Source organism: Halichoerus grypus, chromosome 1, assembly GCF_964656455.1.
Source record: "Halichoerus grypus chromosome 1, mHalGry1.hap1.1, whole genome shotgun sequence".
Classification (NCBI taxonomy): Eukaryota; Metazoa; Chordata; class Mammalia; order Carnivora; family Phocidae; genus Halichoerus; species Halichoerus grypus.
In genome coordinates this window covers 162,885,939-162,909,273 of record NC_135712.1, presented here as the reverse complement: position 1 = coordinate 162,909,273, position 23,335 = coordinate 162,885,939, and the positions used below count along the sequence as shown (strand labels likewise).

Here is a 23,335-nt window from a genome sequence, read left to right as displayed (position 1 = left end):
AGAACCCAAGTCATGTCACATCACGTCACGTCACTATTCTCTTTGAAACCCTCCAGTGGCGTTCCATCTTTCACAGAATAAAAGCCTAACTCCCTATGATGCCCTTCCAGGCTGTACACGATCTGGCCTCCTTCCTCAGCCCCTTGCCCTCCCTTACTCTCCAATATTCTCACCTTTGTTTATTGTGCTCAGCTGCTCTAGCCTCTGCTTATCCTCCAACCTCAGGGCCTTTGCTCTTGCTGTTCCTTCTGCCTGCCTGGCTCTTCCCCCAGGCAGCCACAAAACTCACTTTCCTTCCCACCTCCTTTATGTCTTTGTGCAAATGCCACCTTCTCAGAGTGGCTTTCTCTGACTGTCCTATTTGGAATTGCATCTCTCAACCCTCAATACTCTTTCCCTGTCCCTGACTATTTTTCTCCTTATCATTGCTCATTAGCTAACATACTATACATTTTACTTATTTTGATTATTGTACTTCTCTATCCCAACAGAACATAAATTTCATGAGTGAGTTCATGAGTTTGGAGTGTTTTGCTTAGTGAAATAAATTGTAGTTCTTGGCAAATAGTAAAGATTCAATAGAGATTCAAAAAATATGCAAATACTAATCAGGTACCTACTATGTGCCAGACACTGCACTGGGTTGTCTCAATGTTGTTGTAGTTAGATGGGAATGAGCACCATTCAAATATAAAGTGCTGCTATGATTTTATTCTTATCATTACTACTGCCTTACATTGTGGTTAGCATTGTATGCATCCACAGTCCCTGGCATAGACACTGTCTTGGCTAATTTTGTAATAATCCCCTGTGATAGCCTGGGCAGAAACTATTATCACTGTTTACAGATTGGAAAACAGAAAATTCCCACTGGGTGAATGGGTCGCCCATGTTCATACAGTGATTAAGTGACAAGGGCTAGGATTAAAAACCAGGTCATCCTAAAACAAGAGCAATGCCAGTAATTTAACTACTCATATTTTCACAGAAGCTATCTGATACTAATAAACACTTGCTAAACTTAAGAATATCTCTTCTTCAAGAACATGAATATCTTGGGGGAAAAAGGTTAGATCTATTAATCACAACTTACTAAGTTAAGATAAATCCAAAATGGATCAAGAATTTAAATGTGAGAAAATTAAGCCATAAACATTCTAGTAGAAAATAGGGATGAATCATTTTATAATTTTAGAGTAGGGAAAGCCTTTGATAATTAGGATTCCAAAGTCCAGAAGTCATGATAGAAAAAGACTGATAAATTTAACTACACAAAAGAAAAATGAAAAAATCTGAGTGGCAAAACCATTACAAAGACAAATGACAAATGACAAACTGGGAAATACGTATATGAAACTCCCATCACAGACAAGTGGTTCATTTCCCTACTATGTAAAAAACTGTAAATGAATCAGAAAAAGTTAATAACCCAGCAAAATATGAACAATGTAAGTGAATACACAATTCACAGAAAATTATAAGAGTGATTTTTTAAAAGATTCATCCATTTATTTGAGAGAGAGAGTGTGTGTGTGTGAGCAGGGGGAGGGGCAGAAGGAGAGGGAGAGAATCCTCAAGCAGACTCCCTGCTGCGCACAGAGCCCTACATGGGGCCTGATCCCATGACCCTGAGATCATGACCCAAGCTGAAATCAAGAGTTGGATGCCCAACCAACTGAGCCACCCGGTGCCCCAAAAATGATTTTTAAAATTATACAAATATAAGACTGACATTGCCAAAAATGGCAAAGTAGAGAACTCCAAATCTATGTCCCTTCACTAAAGCAACAATTAAGCTGGCAAAAACTGTCAGAATCAACTTTATCAGAGCTCTGAAAACTAACTTAAAAATTTACCACAGTCAGGGCAATGCTTAATGAGGAAAGAAACTGCTCTATTTTGGTAAGAGAGTACTGTGGTGTTTTAACTTACTCACTTCCTATCCCCCACTCCCCAGCTTGGTGGCATCTGTGGGGATGGCAGCTCATGTTCCTGGTGTGGTTTGCTGATACCAGAGAGGGTATTATGGACTTTTCTCTCAAGTAACTGTGATTACATGGTTTGACGTGTCTGGAGATTCCCTGAAGGACTGGCTAAGGGGCTTACTTTTGTTTTGCCCACCTTGGAACTTTCTCCTGGACAGCATCTCTCAAAATCATTTAAAAGGAAATATAAGAGACACAACCTCCTGGTGCAAGGGATAACAGACAGGCACACATTACAGAAATGAAAAAAACCTGAGAGGATGATGCTGGGGGAAAAATACATGAGGGAATAAAGACTTTGAAAGTTTCCACATATACTAGGGAATCTAAAGGGGCACATGCATGCCCAGGGTTGGAACCATGTTTAGAAAAAGCTTGAGAACACCCTAGTTTTTCACATCTGGCTGACCTTTGGTCTCTGCACATGTGAGACATGAAAGACAAAGCAGAGATGTAAACAGCCTGGCTAAAAGCACTGAAGGAGTGTACCTCAACACAGTTAATCTGCAAAGACTGGGAGAGTGTTTTTTGTTTTTTTGGCTCCAGGTATTTAAGAAGTCTGTCAAATTTCACTAGTTGACCACTAAGTTAACCAGAGACTTTATGACCACACATGACAAAGAAAGTAGTCTTCATAACAGTAGTCTGGGAAAGTCACTAAACAACTACAAACTATGAGCAACAAAAACAAACCCTGGAGAGAGGGAAGAATTTGATTTCCAGAGTTACCATATTATAATATTAAAATATTCAGTTTTCAGCAAAAAGTTATGAAGCACTCAAAGAAAAAAGAAATTAAGAAAAACTATCCCCGAGGAACTCCAGCTATTGGACTTACTAGATAAAGATCTTTAAATCAACTGTCCTAATTATGCCCAAAGTACTAAGGAAACTAGGAATGAATAACTAAAGGAAACCAGGAAAACAATGTCCTACCAAACAGGGAATATCAATGAAGAAATAAAAAGTATAAAATAAGCCAACTAGAAATTTTAGAGTTGAAAAGTATAATAAATGAAATGAAAAATTCAACAGCAGATCTGAACAGTCAGGAAAAAGAATCAGCAGGCTTGAAGACAGGCCAATTAAGATTATCCACTCTGAGGAACAGGAAGAAAAAAGAACAAAGAAAAATTAATAGAGCCTCAGTTACATGTGGGACTCCATCAAGAACGCCAAGATAAACTCAATGGGAGTTGGGAAGTTGCCCTTGGGAAGGACAAGAAAGAAAGGAGCAGAAAGAGTATTTGAAGGAATAATTGCCAAAAACTCTTCAAATTTACAGAACTCTAAGAAGCTCAACAATCTCTAGGTAAGATAAATTCAAAGAGATCTACAACGAGACACAATTGTTGAAAGTCAAAGACAAAAAGAGAATCTTGAAAGCAACAAAAGTGGTTCATCATATACAAGGGATCCTTAATAAGATTAACAGCTAATTTCTCATAAAATATCATGGAGGCTGGAAGGCAGCAGAATGACATATTTAAAGTGCTAAAAAAACAAAAACAAAAACAAAACTCTCCAACAAAGAATTCTATATTAAGCAAATTTATCTTTCAAAAATAAGAGAGAAGTCAAGACATTCCAAGATAAATAAAAGCTGAGGGAGTTTGTCACTAGTAGACCTGCTGCAAAAGAAATGCTAAAGTGCCTTAAATTGAAATGGAAGAATACTAGACAGTAACTTGAAACTATATGAAGAAACAAAAAACACTGTAAAGGTAACTATATAAGTAAATATAAACCCAGCATAATTGTATTTTCAACTCCTCTGTTTTTTTCCTATATGATTTAAAAGACAAATATATAAAACAATAATTATAAATCTATGTTAATTGGGCACACGATGCATAAAGATGTAGTTTTTGGCAACAAAACATGGTAGGGGGGATGAGTTTGTATAGGAGCAGAGATTTTGCAGACTTTTGAAGCTAAGTTTGTATTAATTCAAGCTAGATTGTTATTATAATACCCAGACCAACTACTAAGAAAATAACTAAAAACTATATAGAAAAGGAAATAAGAAGGGAATCAAAATTGTATGTACGGCACCTGGGTGGCTCAGTTGGTTAAGTGTCTGGCTCTTGATTTTGGCTCAGGTCATGAGATTGAGCCCCATGTCAGCCTCCACACTCAGCATGGAGTCTGCTTGAGATTCTCTCTCTCCCTCTCCCTCTGCCCCTCCCCCACTCACATTCTTTCTCGCTCTCTCTAAAACAAAACAAATAAATAAAATCATTTAAAAAACTGTATGCATTAATTAGGGCTCTCCAGAAACAGTATATATATAGGATATATATGGATATATATCAGAGAAAATTTATTACAGGAGCTGGTTCCTATGATTATAGAGGCCAAGAAATCCCACAGTCTGCTGTCTGCAAACTGCAGAGCCAGGAAATCCAGTAGTATAATTTAATCTGAGCCCAAAGACCTGAGAACCAAGGGAACCAATGGTATAATTCTTAGTCCAAGGCCAAAGGCCTAAGAACCAGGAGGCTGCTGTGTAAGTCCTAGAGTCCAAAGACCCAAGAACTAGGAGCTCTGATGTCTGAGGGCAGGAAGAAATGGACTTTCCAGCTCAAGAAGAGAGAGAAGGAATTCACTTTCCTTTGCTTTTTTTTGTTTTATTCAGGCCCTCAGTAGATTGGATGATGCCCACCCCCATTGGTAAAGATGGGTCTATTTACTCAGTCTACTGAATCAAATGCTAATCTCTTCCAGAAACACATTCACAGACACGCCCCAAAATACTGTTTCTCCCTTATCCTAGTCAAGTTGGAACAAAATTAAGCATCACACCATACACCAACACACATAAAAAGAATAAAAACAAAAGTCAACAATGGAGGAATTGAGGAACAAAAAAATGTAAGATTTATGGAAAACCAATAACAAAATGGAAGAAGTAAGTCCTTAATAGTAATTACTTATAAATGTAAATGGATTAAAATCTTCAACAAAAGTCAGAGATTGGCAAAATGGAAAAGAAAAAAACAACCCATGATCTAACTATATGCTCTCTACAAGAGACTCAAAGATACAACTAGGTTGCAAGTAAAAGGATAGAAATAAACTCCAAGCAAATAGTAACCAAAAATGAACAGGTGTGGCTAAGCTAATACCAAACAAAACTGTACTTTAAGTAAAAAATTATTTCAGGAGACAAATAAAGCATTATATATCAAAAACGGTAATTCTCACTAGAAATGCAACAATTATGAATATATATGCAATATGACAATACAGCTTCTAACTATATGAAGCAAAAACTGACAGAATTGAAGGGAGAAACAGATAATTCTATTCTAATTCTAGTTGGAGATTTCAACATTCTATTTTCAATAACAGACAGAACAAGTATAAAAAAGATGAACAAGAAAATAGACAGTTTAAAGAACACTTTAAGTCAACTAACCTAAAAGACATGGATAGATCATTTAACTCAACTATAGCAGAATACACATTCTTCTCAAGTGCACATGGATCATTCTCCAGCATAAACTATATATTCACCCATCAAAAAGTCCCAATAAATTAAAAAAGAATGAAATCATACAAAATATTTTCTCTAATAACAGTGGAACAAAATTAGAAATCACTAACAGAAAGAAATTTGGAAAACTCATATATTAAGAAATTAAGCAATACATTCTTAAACGGTCAATGGGTCAAAGAAGGAATCACAAAAAAAATTAGGAAATACTTCGACATTAATGAAAACAAAACAACCCCAAATACCAAAACTTATGGGATACATTGAGAAGAGTACTCAGAGGAAGATGTATAGCATTAAGAGAGAAGAAAGAGCTCAAATCAATAACCTAACCGAACTTTACACTAGCAAAACAAGAACAATCTAAACCCAAAACTAGTAGAGGGAAGGAAATCATTCTCAGTAGAGTGAAGATAAAGAAAATAGAAAATAGAAGGCAATATAGAGAAACAACTAAAAAATGTTGGCTCTCTGAAAAGATCTATAAGGCTGACTAATCTTTAGTTAGACTAAGAAAAAGCAGAGAAGAGTCAAATTACTAAAATAAAATATGAAAGTGGGACATTACTACTGATCTTACAAAACTAGAAAGGATTATAAGAAGTTATTATGAACTGTACATCAACAAATTAGATAATCTAAATGAAATGGATAAATTCCTAGAAACACACAAACTACCAAAACTGACTGAAGAAGAAATATAAAATCTGAATAAGCCTCTAACAAGTAAAAAAAAATGAATCAGTAATCAAAAAACTTTCTACAAAGAAAAACCCAGGACCAGATGGTTTCCCTTTTGAATTCCTTTTTTTTTTTTAAGGTTTTATTTATTTATTTGACAGACAGAGACAGCGAGAGAGTGAACACAAGCAGGGGGAGTGGGAGAGGGAGAAGCAGGCTTCCCGCCGAGCAGGGAGCCGGATGCAGGGCTCGATCCCAGGACCCTGAGATCATGACCTGAGCCGAAGGCAGACGCTTAACGACTGAGCCACCCAGGCGCCCCTCCCTTTTGAATTCTAACAAACATTTGGATAACAAACACCAATTGTCCTCAAATTCATCTAAAAAATAGATCAGGAAAGAACACTTCCTAACTCATTCTGAGGCCAGGATTACCCTGATACCAAAGCCAAAGAAAAGAAAAGAAAAATACAGGTGGATATCCATTATGAATGTAGATGCAAAAATTCTCAATGAAATAAATACTAGCAAGCCAAATCCAACAGCATATTAAAAGGATTATACACCATGACTAAGCAGGGTTTGCCCAAGGAACATAAGGGTGGTTCAACTTATGAAAATCAATCAGGGTAACACATCTCCTTAATAAAATTAAGATAAAAAACCACAAGATCCTCTCAATTGATAGAGAAAAAACATTTGATAATTCAAACACCCTAGGATTAGAAGGGAACTTCCTCAACATGATAAAAGACATTTATTTATTTATGAAACACTCACTGTTAACTTCATATCCAATGGTAAAAGACTCAAAGCTTTACCCCTTATAGATCAGGAATAAGACAAGGATGCTCACTTTCACCATTTCTATTCAACATTGTACTGGAAGTTCTAACTAGAGCAATTAGACAAGAAAAAGAAATAAAAGCCGTCTAAATTGGAAATAAGGAGTAAAACTATTTCTATTCACAGATAATATGATTTATATATGGAAAATCCTATAGAATACACACACACACACACACACAATAAGAGCTAATATACAAATTCAGTTAAATGTCAGGATAAAAGATTAACAGGCACAAGTCAGTTATATTTCTATACACTAGTGAAGAACAATCTGAAAAAGGAATTAAGAAAATAATTTCATTTATAATAGCATCAAAAAGGATAAAATACTTAGGAATAAATGTAACCAAGATAGTGAAAGACTCACCCAACGAATACTACAAAACATTGAAAGAAATTGTTTTATTTTGTTTTTTCCTTTTAAATTTTTATTTAAATTCTAATTAGTTAACATACAATGCAATATTGGTTTCAGGAGGAGAATTCAGTGATTCATCACTTACATACAACACCCAGTGTTCATCCTAACAAGTACCCTCCTTAATACTCATCACCCATCTAGCCCATCCCCCACTCCATCAACCCCCAGTTTGTTCTCTATCATTAAGAGTCTCTTATGGTTTGTTTCCTTCTCTCTCTCTCTCTCTTTTTTAAAGAAATTTTAAAATATATAAATAAATGGAAGACATCCCATTTTCTTGTGTTGAAAGACTTAATATTGTTAAACTGGCAATACTACCCCAATTAAGCTGCAGATTTGATGTGCTTCCTATCAATATTTCAACAGCCTTTCTTGCAGAAATGCAACAGCCAACCCTCAAATTCATATGGAATTGTAAGGAATCATGAATAGCTGAAACTATGTTGAAAAAGAAGAACAAAGTTGGAGGACTCACACATCCTGATTTCAAAACTTACTATTAAGCTACAGCAATCAAACCAGTGTGATATTTGCATAATGACAGACATATTGACCAATAGAATAGAACAGAGAGCACAGAAATAAACCCTTACATATATGGTCAAATGATTTTTGATAAGGACGCCAAGACCATTCAATAGGGAAAGCACAGTTTCTTTTCAATAGATGGTGCTGGCAAAACTGGACTTACACATGCAAAAGAATGAAGTTCTTTTTAACAAAAATTAAACAAAAATTAACTCCAAATGGATCAAGAACCTAAAATAATATAATTCTTAAAAGAAAACATTGGAGAAAAACTGTACAACATTGGGTTTGGTGATGATTTCAAGGATATGACAGCAAAGGCACAGGTAACATAAGAAAAAATAGACAAATTGCATTTCATGAAAACAAAAATTTTGTGAATCAAAAGACACTATCCATAGAGTAAAAAGACAACCCACAGAATGGGAAAATATATTTGCAAATTATATATCTAATAAGAGAATACCCAGAATATTTAAAAAGCTCCTAAAATCAACAAAATAATAAACACCTGATTAAAAATGGGGAAAGAGCAGTCTCTTGCTGCAGCAATGTGAGTGGCACCAGGCACCAGGCTTGGAGTGAAACTCCACGGATCACTTTAAGAAAATGGCAGGCAAGCCAGACATGGGGAATTGCCAGCTTTGATAAGGCCAAGCTGAAGAAAACAGAGAAACAGGAGAAGAACACCCTGCCAGCCAAAGAGCCCATTGAGCAGGAGAAGTGAAGTGAAATTTCCTAAGAACCTAGAGGATTCCCCACCCCTCTCATCTTCAAGACACCCCAGTCATGTAGAGGAAGAAGAGTCACCTGCTAGACGGATAAGTAACAAGCTGCACTGTGAACCCAGGCACTCCAAGCCAATGCCACCAGCCTGCAAGTCTCTGAGGGGACTCTCCAATCAGACTGCCAAATTCTCCAGTTTGCCCTGGGATATTACAGCAAATTATTTGTATGATTAATGAAAATAAAACACACCTTGTGGCAAAAAAAAAAAAAAAAAAATGAAGAAAGAACTTGAATAGCCTTTTCTCAAAAAAAGATGCAAATAGCCAACAAACACATGAAAAGATGTTCAACATCACTACTCATCAGGGAAAAAGAAGTCAAAACTACAATGAGACATCACCTCACACTCCTTAGGATAGCTACTATAAAAAAAAAAAAGATGAAAAAGAAAAAGAAAACAGCAAGTGTTGAAAAGAATGTGGAGAAATTGGGACTCTTGCATACCATTGGTAGGAATGTAAAATGGTATAGCCATGGTGGAAAACTATATGGTGTTTCCTCAAAAAATTTTTTAAAAAATAGAATGTCCATATAATCCAGCAAATCCATTAGGGGTATTCACCCAAAAGAATGGAAAACAGGTCTCAAGGAAATATTTATACACCCATCTTCATATCAGCATTACTCACAGTAGCTAAAATGTGGAAGTTACACAAGTGTCCCTCAACAGATAAATAATAAACCAAATGTAGTCTATGTATACAAAGGACTATTCAGCCCTTAAAAGGAAAGAAATTCTGACGCATACTACAGCATGGATGAACCTGTAAGACATTATGCTAAGTAAAATAAGCCAGCCACACACAAAAAATACTGTGTGATTCCACTTATATAAAGTACTTAGAGTAGTCAAAGTCATAAAAATAAAGTACAGTGGTGGTTGCCAGAGGCTGGGGAGAGTAAATGAGGGATTAGTGTTTAATGGGGACAGAGTTTCAGTTTTATAAGATGAAAAGAGTTCTGGAGATGGACAGTGGTGATGGTCGCATAACATTATGAATGTATTTAATACCACTGAAATAAATACACTTAAATATATCAGGATGATAAATTTTATTTTATATGCATTTTATACCACAACAAAAAATTGAAAAAAGAAATTATAAAAGGTGCTTGACTTCACTTACAATAAAATAAATGCAGAAGATGGTAGGAGAATCCTAAGTTCACCTGTCCCACAGATAGAACTAGATAACACCCATATCAGTGTAAATAGATGTAATAGGTTCAGAAAATAACCTGAAGACTGGTAGAAGCGACTCTCCACAGCTAAATGTAGAGAGGAGGCCACATCAAAGAGGATAGGAAGAGTGGAAACATGGTCAGAAACTAAATGGACCCGCAAGATTGTTCCAGGAGGGAGGGACACTGCAGGAGTGAAGAGGGGGAAAGAAATAGATCCTCACATCAGGCACCACAGTCACAGGGAACCCACACAGGGAAGATGAATCCCCATAACATTTGGCTTTAAAAACCAGATGGGCCGAATTTTGTGAGTTCTTATAATCAGTGGGGCTTAACATCTGGAACTTCAAAAATCAGTAGGCTTAGCTCTGGGAGAGCTGGGAGGGCAATAGGAAACTGAGTCCCTGCCCTTAAAGAGACAGCACAACAAACAGCCCCATGGAGATACAGCAGAGAAGCAGCCATTTGAAAGCTGCCTGAGATAAACGGGAGGGAGATCTGTTTACTAATCTCAGAGTGTGTGCTAAAGGGGCAGGCATTGATAGGAGACCTGTCCAGGAACAAAGAAGCTGGCAAGTGCCATTTCCCTCCCCTACCCCCAGCCTAGACACACAGACACCACAACCAGCATGGTACCAACATGCTGACATTCGCTACCGAACTTGCTAACAGTGCACCCTACCCCCACACACTTCTGCAGATACACCTCCTCCAACCTGGCGGGCCATGGTTTCCAGGGGCTGCAGGTCCCCTCCCACAGCAAACCTTCTCAGACCTTGATAACACCACTGTCCCACTCCTATGTTTTCCTTCGGACAGGCCTCCTCTAATACACCTTTGGCTAGAGCCCATCCAAATTGATGTCACAAGCCTGGCAACATGCAAGCAGCCCCAACAAGGACCAGCACCACTCCAAAGTGACTCTTGCCCCAGGGAGAGGGGAAGATAACCACACACACCAGTCCAACTGTGACCCAGCAGTGGGCTGGGAGTAGACATCTGGTCTGACTACAGGCCCCGCCCACCAATAAAACTTCTCAGGGGACAATACAGGGAAAGCATCCTGTACATCGATGCTACTGCATCTCTGGAAAATGCCTGGTCTGACTTAACTCAAGCCCAGGGAGGCCCCAGACTAACCCATTAACAACACAGGAATCAAACCCTGCCCACAACAGGTGAAGAGAGCCATTGCAGATGACTGGACTGAAGGCAAAAGTGGCTCAGCCACAACAGCAGGGTACACAGAACACATATACAAGACAGTCCTAAAGCGCCAGTTCTTGTGAATAGGGGACACTGCATAGCAGGGCACCACAGGACCTCTTCTTTGTGAGACCACTACTTTCGAGAGCAGGAGATGTAGCTGACTTTCCTAATACATTGTAACAGACAAAGAGTTAGACAGAATGAAGAGATAGAGGAACACGTCCCAAATGAAAGAATAGGACAAAATCACAGCAAGAGACCTAAACAAAACTGAGATAAGTAATACACCTGATCAAAAATTTAAAGAAATGGTCTACAAGAGTCTTATTTCAGACCTAAAGACACATACAGGTTAAAAGTGAAGGGATGGAGAAGCATTTATCGTGCAAATGGAAGGGAAAAGAAACCCAGGGTAGCAATACTTATACCAGACAAAGTAGACTTTAAAACAAAGACTGTAACAAGAGACCAAGAAGAACACTATATAATTAATCATAAAGGGAACAACACAAGAAAATGTAACTGTATATATTTGTTCACCCAACATGGGAGCACCTAAATACATAAAGCAGCTTATAACAAACATAAAGGAAGTAATTATTAGCAATGCAATAAGAGTAGGGGACTTTAATATCCCATTTACATCAATGGATAGATTGTCCAAACAGAAAATCAACAGGAAAGAGTGGCTTTGAATGACACATTGGACCAGATGGATCTAACAGATATATTCAGAACATTCCATCCTAAAACAGCAGAATATACATTCTTTTCAACTGCACATGGAACATTCTCCAGAATAGATCACATATTAGGCCACAAAAAAGTCTCAACAAATTGAAAAAGACTGAAGTCATACCATGTACCTTTTCTGACTATGAAACTAGAAATCAACCATAACAAAAAATCTGGAAAGACTACAAATACATAGAGGTTAAACAATATGCTACTAAACAATGAATGGGTCAACTAAAAGAAAGAAAATTAAAAAATACATGGGAACAAATGAAAATGAAAACACAGTGGTCCAAAATCTTTGGGATGCAGCAAAAGCAGTTCTAAAAGGGAAGTATATAGTAATATAAGCCTAACTCAAGAAACAAGAAAAATATCAAATAAACAACCTAAACTTACAGCTAAAGGAGATAGAAAAAGAAAAAGATTAGAGCAGAAATAAACAAAATAGAAACTAAAAAACAACAGATCAATGAAACCAGGACCTGGTTCTTTGAAAAGATCAATAAAATTGATAAACCTTCATCAAACAAACAAACAAAAACAAAGACAGAGAGAGAAAGGACTCAGACAAAATCAGAAATGAAAGAGGAGAAATAACAACCAACACCACAGAAATACAAAAGATTAAAAGAGAATATTATGAAAAACTGTATGCTAACAAACTGGACAACCTAGAAGAAATGGATAAATTCCTAGAAACATATAACCTCTCAAAACTGGATCAGAAAGAAATAGAAAATTTGAACAAACCAATTATGGAATAAAATTGAGTCAGTAATCAAAAAGCTCCCAGCAAACAAAAGTCCAGGACCCCATGGTTTCACAGGTGAATTCTACCAAACATTTAAAGAGTTAATACCTATTCTTGTCAAACTATCCCAAAAAATAGAAGAGGAAGGAAAGCTGTTCCGAATTTATTCTGAGGCCACCATAAACCTGATACCAAAGACACTGCAAAAAAAGAGAACTATAGGCCAGTATCTCTGATGAACATAGATGCAAAAGCCTCAGCAAAATATTAGCAAACCAAACCTAACAATACATTTAAAAAATCATTCACCACAATCAAGTGGGATCTATTGCTGGAATGCAAGGGTGGTTCAATATTCACAAATCAATCAATAAGATACATCACATCAACAAGAGAAAGGATAAAAACCATATGATCATTTCAATAGATGCTGAAAAAGCGTTTGACAAAGCACAACATCCATTCATGATAAACATCTTCAACAAAGTAGGTTTAGAGGAACATACCTCAACATAATAAAGACCATATATGAAAAACCCACAGCAAACATCATACTCAATGGGAAAAAACTGAGAGCTTTCCCCCTAAGGTCAGAAACAAGACAAGGATGTCCACACTCACCACTTCTATTCAACATAGTACTGGAAGTCCTAGCCACAGCAATCAGACAACAAAAAGAAAAGGCATTCAAATTGGTAAGGAAGAAGTAAAACTTCCACTATTTGCAGATGACATGATACTAGATATAGAAAACCCTAAAGACTCCATCAAAAAACTGCTAGAATTGATAAATGAATTCAGTAAGGTTGAGGGTTACAAAATCAACACACAGAAATCCGTTGCATTTCTATGTACTAATAATGAAGTAGCAGAAAGAGAAATTAAGAAAACAATCCCATTTACAATTGCACCAAAAATAATAAAATACCTAGGAATAAACTTAGCCAAGGAGATGAAACATCTGCACTTTGAAAACTATAAAACACTGATGAAAGAAATTGAAGACAACACAAAAAATTGGAAGAATATTCCATGCTGATGGATTACAACACAAAAAATTGGAAGGATATTCTATGCTCATGGATTAAATATTGTTAAACTGTCCATCTACCCAAAGCAATCTATATATTTAACACAGTCCCTATCAAAATACCAATAGCATTTTTCATAGAACTAGAATAAATAATCCTAAAATTTGTATGGAACCACAAAAGAACCCAAATAGCCAAAGCAATCTTGAAAAAGAACAAAACTGGAGGTATCACAATTCCATCTTCAAGTTATATTACAAAGCTGCAGTAATCAAAACAGTATGGTACTGGCACAAAAACAGACATGTAGATCAATGGAACAAATTAGAGAGCCCAGAAATAAAACCACAATTAGATGGTCAATTAATGTTTGACAAAACAGGCAAGAATATGCAATGAGGAAAAGACAGTCTCTTCAACAAATGATATCAGGAAAACTGAACAGCTACATGCAAAAGAATGAAACTGGACCACTTTCTTAGACCATACACAAAAATAAACTCAAAATGGATTAAGGACCAAAATATGACACCAGAGACCATAAAAATCCTAGAAGGGAGCACAGGCAGTAATTTCTCTGACACTGACCATAGCAATATTTTTCTAGATATGTTTCCTGAGGCAAGGGAAACAATAGCAAAAATAAACTATTGGAACTATATCAAAATAAAATGTTTCTGCACAGCAAAGGAAACAATCAACAAAACCAAAAGACTACTTATGGAATGGGAGAACATATTTGCAAATGCCATATCTAATAAAGGGTTAGTATCCAAAATATATAAAGAACTTATAAAAGTCAATGCCAAAAACCAAATAATCCAATTAAAAAATGGGCAGAAGACATGAACAGATATTTCTCCAAAGAAGACATACAGATGGCCAACAGACACATGAAGATGCTTATTATCACTCAACATCAGGGAAATGCAAATCAAAACCACAATGAGATATCATCTCACACCTGTCAGAACGGCTAAAATTAACAACATAGGAAACAACAGATGTTGGCAAGGATGCAGAGAGAGGGGAACCCTCTTACACTTTTGGTGGGAATGCAAACTGGTACAGCCACTCTGGAAAATAGTATGGAGGTTCCTCAAAAAAATTAAAAAAAAGAATTACCATATGGCCCAGTAATTCTACTACTGGGTATTTACCCAAAGAATACAAAAACATTAATTTGAAAAGAAATATGCACCCCTATGTTTATTGCAGTATTATTTACAATAGCCAAATTATGGAAGCAACCCAAATGTCCATCACAATATGAATAGAAAAAGACGTGGTGTATATATATATAATAGACTCAGGCATGAAAAAGAATGAAATCTTGCCATTTACAACAACATGGATGGATCTAGAGAGTATAATGCTAATTGAAATAAGTCAGTCAGAGAAAGAAAAATATCATGTGATTTCACTCTGTTGTGGAACTTAAGAAACAAAACAGGGGTGCCTGGGTGGCTCAGTTGGTTAAGCATCTGCCTTCAGCTCAGGTCATGATCACAGGGTCCTGGGATCAAGCCCCATGTCAGGCTCCCTGCTTAATGGCCTCTCCCTCTGCCCCTTCCCCCTGCTTGTGTTCTCTCTTTCTCTATCCCAAATAATAAATAAAACTTTAAAAAAAAATAAGAAACAAAATAAATGAACAAAGAAAAAAAAGAGACAAACCAAAAAACAGACTTAACTATAGAGAACAAACAGATGGTTACCAGAGGGGAGGTGGGTAGGATGATGGGTGAAATAGGTGATTGGGATTAAGAGTATACTTATCATGATGAGCACTGAGTTATGTATAGAGTTGTTGAATCACTATATTGTACACCTTTAAGTTATATAACTCTATATGTTAACTATACTGGAATTGAAAAATTTTAAAGATAAATATGAATTAAAACTATACTAAGGTAACATATTCTCCTGATGAGAACATAAACTGGCATAACACTTATGGAGATTAATTTGGACTCTTTCTCTTTTTTTAAAGATTTATTTATTTCAGAGAGAGAATGTGTGTGTGAGTGGGGGGAGGGGCAGAAGGAGAGGGGAAGCTGACTCCCCACAGAGCTCAATACAGGGCCTGATCCCCTGACCTGGAAATCATGACCTGAGCAGAAACCAAAAGTCGGACACTTAACCAACTGAGCCACCCAGGCGCCCCTGGACTATGTCTTAAAATTATAAATACACAGGACCCTTGACCCAGCAATTCCATCTTTAGCAATTTATTTAGATATATTTGTACAAATGTGAAATGATGAATATATGTGATTGTTGCCTTCTGCATGGCTTCTGCATGGCTTAGAATAGGAATAAAGGATTGAGCAAATCAATCATGGAATGTCTATACAATGGATACTATTAGCCAACAGAAAAAGGTCAAAAGCAATTAACAGGACAATTTCTAAGATATATTGTTAAGTGAAAAAAGCAAAGTTCAGAACAGCATTTTTAATATGATGCTTTTGAAGAAGAAAGAAGAGAAAGAAGAAAGAAGCAGAAGCGGAAGCGGGAGCAGAAGCGGAAGTGGGAGTAGAAGCCGAAGCAGAAAAAGAAGAAGAGAAATATATTTGCTTTGAGAAATACGTTTGCTTTTGTTTATACAGGCATTAGGAAGCTCTGGTTGGGTATTGCCAGTGGGAGCACCAGCAAGAGATCAGAAGGAAGGAGGAGCATACAGCTGGATATTTACTTCTCTAATTCCTTCTCCATGGGGTAATGTTCCTCTCAACCACAGATCAGTGCTCCTATCAGAAGATCCTCCCCATTGCTCTCTCTGTCCAGGTCTTAGTCATTTGCCCTGCAGGTCAAATCCAAACTCTGCAGCCTGGTCTCATCAACGGTTCCCCTTCCCACTCTAACTTGACATTACTCTTCAGACAGGCCCATCCATTTAGAACAGCCCCCACCCTCCACCTGTCAGCTCTGGCATCTGCAATGCTGAAAGCCGGCATTTAAGTTCCCAAGCCTAGCAGCTCCTGCCTTCAGTTCCCGTCCAGACTTGGGCTGCCTGTTTTTCCAGATAGGACAGATGTTAGAGTGGCTAGAAAATGCCTCTCCTGCTCGGTGCTCTGCTATTCAACATCCCATGTAGGGCTCCTGGGACTGGAAGGAAGATTAGGAAAGGGGGCTTTTATAGGTTCTGTTCACCTTTGCTCACTGTTATCTTTGGAGGGGGAGTACTGTCTCCCAGCTTCCCACATAAACCCTGGTCCCCTTGCTGCCTTGTAGCCTGCTGCCTAAGGAAAACCTAACCCAAGAATATGGTAAGGCAGCTCTGGTGTAATAGACAAACATATTTGTTAGTTCCTTCCTCACTTTCCACAATGTTTCTGAGTTATCTGAAAATACATAAATGCACTACTCCATGTTATTGTAGCACTTACAGCTTAAACAGCATTTCTGCAAATCTAATAGTCTTTGCCCTTCAGAGGAACTTGGAAGAACATACAGGGAGAGGGTAGACAGGTCAGGGATTAGTATACCCATTTGAAAAATAAGGAAAGTGAGATTTTGAACGTTTGAGCTACTTAGACCAGAAAGTCCTAGAGTTGTATAAACTTGGTTAATTCCTATAATCTCAGGGGTTTAGGGACGTTTTCTGTCACATGAGGAGAATGAGTTTTAAGATCAAAGGAGAAAAACACTTAGGGGCCCACTGAATAGCTCTATGAAAATTCCTAACATGGCTCTGAATGAATCCTGAATTTTCTCCATCTGGGTCAGGATCCCTGCTCATATAGGTACCAGTGCATACTGAAAGGAGTATATTTGTAATTTGCACATTTATTCTCACCTAACTCCTCCTAAACCTACTTTGCCCTCACTCTTCCCCATCCAAGTTAATGACACATCCTCATTCAGTTATTTAAGCCAAATACCTCAAAGTCATTCATAATAACTTGCTTTTCGCTTACACCACATCTATCAGTTATTTATGTTAGCGCTACTTCCAAAATTTATTACAGATATGCCTAATTTTCTCCTTTCTGTTACTACCCCTGATAGCACAATATCACTGTCACTTGGATTACTAAAATAGTGTCCAACTACTTTGATTCTACTTTTTCCACCCTAAAATAATTTTCCCACAAAGGAATCAGAAATGTTCCCACTTACAACAATGGCTGACTAGGGGGTTTTAGATGAACCGTCCTTTCTGAGAAAAATGAGAAAAACTCAACAAAAAAAATGTTTAAAAACTGTTTAACTGCATTTCACAAGTAAGTGAGAACTTGCAGGGTCAGGATCTGGAAGAAGAGGGAAAACAAGAAAAGCAAGTGTGACATATAGGACAGCTTTACCCCTCAACCAAATTCTGATTCTGAAAGTGAAACCTGGGAATGACAGGCTGAGAAGGTGAGAAGAGTTCCTCATGTATGTGTTCATGGGTTGTAGGGGGGAAAATGGAAGTTCAGGGCCTGCCAAAGAAGATGGCCCTGATAAGCAATCCTGGCTTTTATTTGGGGATCTGAAGAACTATACCTGAAAAGTAGAAGTGGGACAGAAGGAGACAAGCCCTCACAAAGACTGAAACACAGCTTCAGTTCCTATCTGTATGAGGGTGATCTGGCTCTAGCCAAGTTGACAGTTGAAAGCAAAGGTAAATCTTCTCTGAAGGAACATTACATTATCCAGAGCCTCAAATTCTCTATTTTTTCATACAGAGTGGCATACACAAAAAAATCAGATATATAAAAGTCAAGGTTTGACTGAAAACTATAAGAAACAGATCCATAGGGATAGAGATATTGCAGATATCTGACACAGATGTTAAAGTAGCCATTATTAATATGTGTAAGAAAATAGGAGACAAGATGAAGAATTTCAGTGCTCGCTTCGGCAGCACATATACTAAGATGAAGAATTTCATCAGAGATAAAACTCTAAAAGAATCTATTGGAAATTCTAGAACTTAAAAACAGAATAAGTGAAATCAAGAATTCAAGAGATAAGTTTTATCAGCAGTTTAAATGCATTTAAAGAGAGAATTATTAAACTGGAAGATAGGTCAGCAGAAAATACCTAGACTGAAGAACAGAAGGAAGAAAAGAATTTAAAATATAGAATAGGGAAAAAAAAGCATGGAACTCAGTGAAAAGGTGTAACATGGATATACTTGGAATCCCAGGCTGAGAGGAGAGGGAGAGGAAGAAAAAGAGAAAGAAGGAAGGGAGAGAGGGACAAAAGGAAATGAAAAGGAAAATGAAATATGACTGAGAATTTTCCAAAATCATTGAAAACCACGGGTCAAGAAGCACTGCAAACAAGATGAATGCAATAAAAATCACATCTTGGCACATCATGGAAAAACTGCTAACTAAAGAAAAGCCATTAACAAAAGGTGGAGAGAAAAAAAAGAGAAAAAAGTCACATGACCTTCAACAATAAGTAACAATAAGACTGGGAGCTGACTTCTTAATAGAAATGTAGAAGTCACAGAAATCAGAAAACAACAGTGAGGCATCTTTAAAATGTTAAAAGAAAATAATTGCCAATCACAGATTGCCAGAGTATCATTCAAAATTGAAAGCGAAATAAAGACATATTAAGGCAAAACCAAAAAAAAAGCAAGAGCAGACATACTAAAGGAATTCTAAAGGCAGTTCTTTGGGCAGAAGGAAAATAATCCTAAATTAATACTTTGAGAAAAAAAGAAAAAAAAGCACAAATAAATGTAAAAGGAGGTATCACTATATATCCTATAGTCATTTAAAATATCACAAGAGGATATTTTGAAAAACTTTATTTCAATGTATCTAAACATTTAGATGAAATGGGTAAATTCCTAGGAAAATCTGACTTACCGAAATAAACACACACAAAAATAGAAAATCTGAATACTCCTATATCTATTAAAAATAAAAGTTTTAATTAAAACTTCCACTGAAAGAAAATTCCAGGGCAGATGGCTTTACTGGGTAAACTCTATCAAATATTTAAGGAAGAAATAACTCAAGTGTACAAATAGCAGCTAATAGAAAAGTAAGAAATTCTTCCTAGATTGTTTTTTTTAAAAGATTTTATTTATTTATTTATTTTAGAGAGCGAGAGAGAGCAGCATGGGTACATCTGAGTGGAGGGAGGGGGAGGGGAGAGAGAGAGGGACAAGTAGACTCCACGCTAAGAGTGGAGCCTGATGTGGGGCTCAGTCTCATGACCCTGAGCTGAAATCAAGAGTTGTATGCTTAACCAACAGCCACCCAGGTGCTCCCTTCCCAGATTGTTTTAAGAGGTCAGCCTGACCAGAACATGACAAGAAAGGAGAAATTATTGGCCAATCTCTCTCATAAACACAAGTACCAACATCTTAGATAAAATACTAGCAAACCAAATCTAGCAATATATAAAAAGGGGATATATCAAAACCAAGTTAGATTTATGTTGGGACTACAAAATTGGTTGAATATTTGAAATGCAATCAAGGTGAACTGAATCTGAAGGGAACAGTGGAACTGGTTAATAAAAACCCTGAGGAAAGATCTTTTTTCTAGCCAAAGAAAGAAGAAAAGAGATCCCTGTGATTCTGGGAGTGTGAAGAGAATTCTCTCTTTATGTCTTTTTTTTCCTCTCCTGGCTCTGCCACAAGGCCAGTTTCAGCAGCAGAACTGCACTGCTATAGCAGTGGCAGCAAGGGCATGGGCACAGTACGTATGGAGGAACAACAATTTAAATGACTGTGGATTTCTCATCAGAAACTGTGGAGATTATGAAACAGGAGAATACCTTTAAGGTACTGAAAGAAGAAAATTATAAATATTTGACTAAATATACTTAGAATGCTGTTGAACCAGAATTTTATATCTGGTGAAAATATCCTTCAGTAATTAAGGCAAAATGAGGATGTGATCAAGTGAAGGAAAATTAAAAAAGAATTATCACCAACAGGCTTGCTCTAAAAGAAATGCTAGAAGAAATTCATCAGGCTGAAAGAGAATGATCTCAGAGGGAAACTCAGAACTTCATAAATTAAAGAAGGGCAACAGAAATTATAAATATCTGAGTAAATATAATAAACTATTTTTCTTAAGTTCTTTAAAATTTATGACTGTTGAAACAAAGATTATAACATTGTTAAGGGGTTTCAATATATGTAGATGTAATACATTTGACAACCATACTCTAATGGTGGGAGACTAAAGAGGCATAATATATGGTTGTAAGGTTACTACATTTCCCTTAAAGTGGCAATATTAAACCTAAATAGGCTGTTTAAAGTAAGTCATATAGAATGTAAATCCTAAAGCAAACACTAAAAGAAAAATTAAAAAACAAAGAGATATACTAAAAAGCCAATAGACAAATTAAAATGGAATACTAAAAATATTCAAGCAGGGGTGCCTGGGTGGCTCAATCGGTTAAGTGTCTGCCTTTGGCTTGGGGCATGATCTCCAGGCCCTGGGATCAAGCCCCACATTGGGCTCCTTGCTCAGCGGAAGTCTGCTTCTCCCTCTCCCTCTGCCCTGCTTTTGCTGTTTCTCACTCTACCTAAATAAAATCTTTAAAATAAATAAATAAATAAAAATAAAAATATTCAAGCAATTCAAAAGAAAGCAGGAGAGAAGAGAGGAGCAAAAACAAAACAAAACAAAAAACAAAAACAGGATATAAACAGAAAAATAATAAAATAGTAGACTTAAATCTAACTATATCAATAATTATATTAAATGTAAATGGTCTAATCACACCAATTAAAAGATTGTCATATTCGATAAAAATACAAGACCTAACTATATGGTATTCACAAGAAACGTACTTTAAATATAATGATACAGATAGATTAAAAGTAACAGAATGGAAAAGTTATGCTAAGCAAATACTAATCAAAAGAAATCTGAAGTGAGCGTATTATTATTATACAGCGTGGACTTCAGAACAAGAAAAATTACCAGGTATCAAGAGGACGTTACATAATGATAAAAGAGCCAAATGTGCTGTACCTGACAACATAGTGCCAAGACTGATGAAGCAAAAATATGATAAAATTTTAAGATATTGAAGACATATATCGAAAAACCTCAAAAATGTTATAATTTTTGCTTTCAACAGTTATACATATTTTAAGAAACTTAGTAAAGTAAATCCACAGTCATACTTGGAGACATCAACACTCTATTCTCAGTAACCAACAGAACAAGAAGACAGAAAATCAGCAAGGATACAGAAGAACTAAACAGCACTATCACTGGACCTCATTGACACTTGTCCATGATCTTCTATTGAAAGATTTGCTGAAGACTCCACCCATCAAGAGCAGAATAGTTTTTTTCAAGGGCACATGTAGCACTTACCAAGATGGACCACATTCTGGGGTCATAAAACAAACCTTAACAAACTTAAAAGAATAGAAATCATACAAAATATGTTCTCAGACTATATCAGAAGTAAACTAAAAATCAATAACAAAGAGATATCTAGAAAATCCTCAAACATTTGGAAATTAGAGATTGAATTTCTAAATAACCCATGGGCCAAAGAATCACAGGAAAATTAGGAAATATTTTAAATGGAATAAAAATTAAAATCCATCATTTCAAAATTTATGGAATGCAGGCAAAATATGCTTAGAAGGAAGTTTGCAGAATTAAGTGCATATTAGAAAATAAGGCCTCACTAATAATCTAAGCTTACAATTTAGAAACTAGTAAAAAGCAATTTATACACAAAACAAGCAAAAGGAAGATAAAAGTAAATGGCAGAAAAAATGGAATTGAAAACAGAATAACAATAGAGAAAAATCAATGAAACCAAAAGCTGATTCTTTGGAAAGATTAATAAAATTGATGAAACTATAGCCAGACTGACCAACATAAAAGAGAAGACCCACATTACCATCAGAAATAAAAGAGGGGATATCACATATCCTTTCACTGTAATAAACCTCATACATTCATGCAACTATATGCTGAATCCCATGAGTTCTGGTAAATCTCTGAATGTGGGGATAGTGTTGGGGCTCCCTGAAAGAGAATACTACTCAGCAATAAGAATAAATGAACTGGTGCCACAACATGGATAAATCTTGCATGCATTATGCTAAGTGAAAGAAGCTAGACTCAAAAGGCTATACAGAGTATAATCCGATTTATATGACATTTTAGAAAATGCAAAACTATAGCTACAAAGAACAGGTCAGTGGTTGCTAGAGATTAAGGGTGAGTGAAGAGTTTGACTACAGAGGGGCCACATGAAGGAATTTGGGGGTGGGCTGGTGGGAGGTGATAAAACCATTCTGTGTCTTGGCTATGGTGGTGGTTACACAACTCTGCATTTACCAAAACTCACAGACTTTTACACCAAAAAGAGTAAAGTTTACTGTAAGTAAATTAAAAATAAATTTAAATTGAGATATAATCAACTGCCTTTCTATAACCAGCAACAAATAGAAAAATTAAATTAAAAACATAATTTATAGGGGTGCCTGGGAGGCTCAGTCGGTTGAGTATCCAACTCTTGATTTCGACTCAGGTCATGATCTTGGGTCCTGGGACTGAGCCCCGCACCGGGCTCCACCCACCATAAATAAGGACATATGCTAACACTAGCACAGTTTGTCATTACCAAAACTGTAAACAACCCAAATATCCATTAACATTAGAATGCATAATTTGTAGTGTATTCAAATAATACGTCATCATACAGCAATGAGAATGAAAAAACTACTGC

The 23,335-nt window shown here is 36.5% G+C and overlaps 1 protein-coding gene and 1 pseudogene across 1 annotated transcript in view; one reads left to right on the top strand and one right to left on the bottom strand.

Moving 5' to 3' along the window:
• C1H3orf20 (chromosome 1 C3orf20 homolog) overlaps positions 1–23,335 on the bottom strand; it is an 81,126-nt gene that overhangs the window by 12,656 nt on the left and 45,135 nt on the right. The window lies entirely within an intron of this gene.
• On the top strand, positions 8,573–8,705 carry LOC118523827 (thymosin beta-10 pseudogene; annotated as a pseudogene).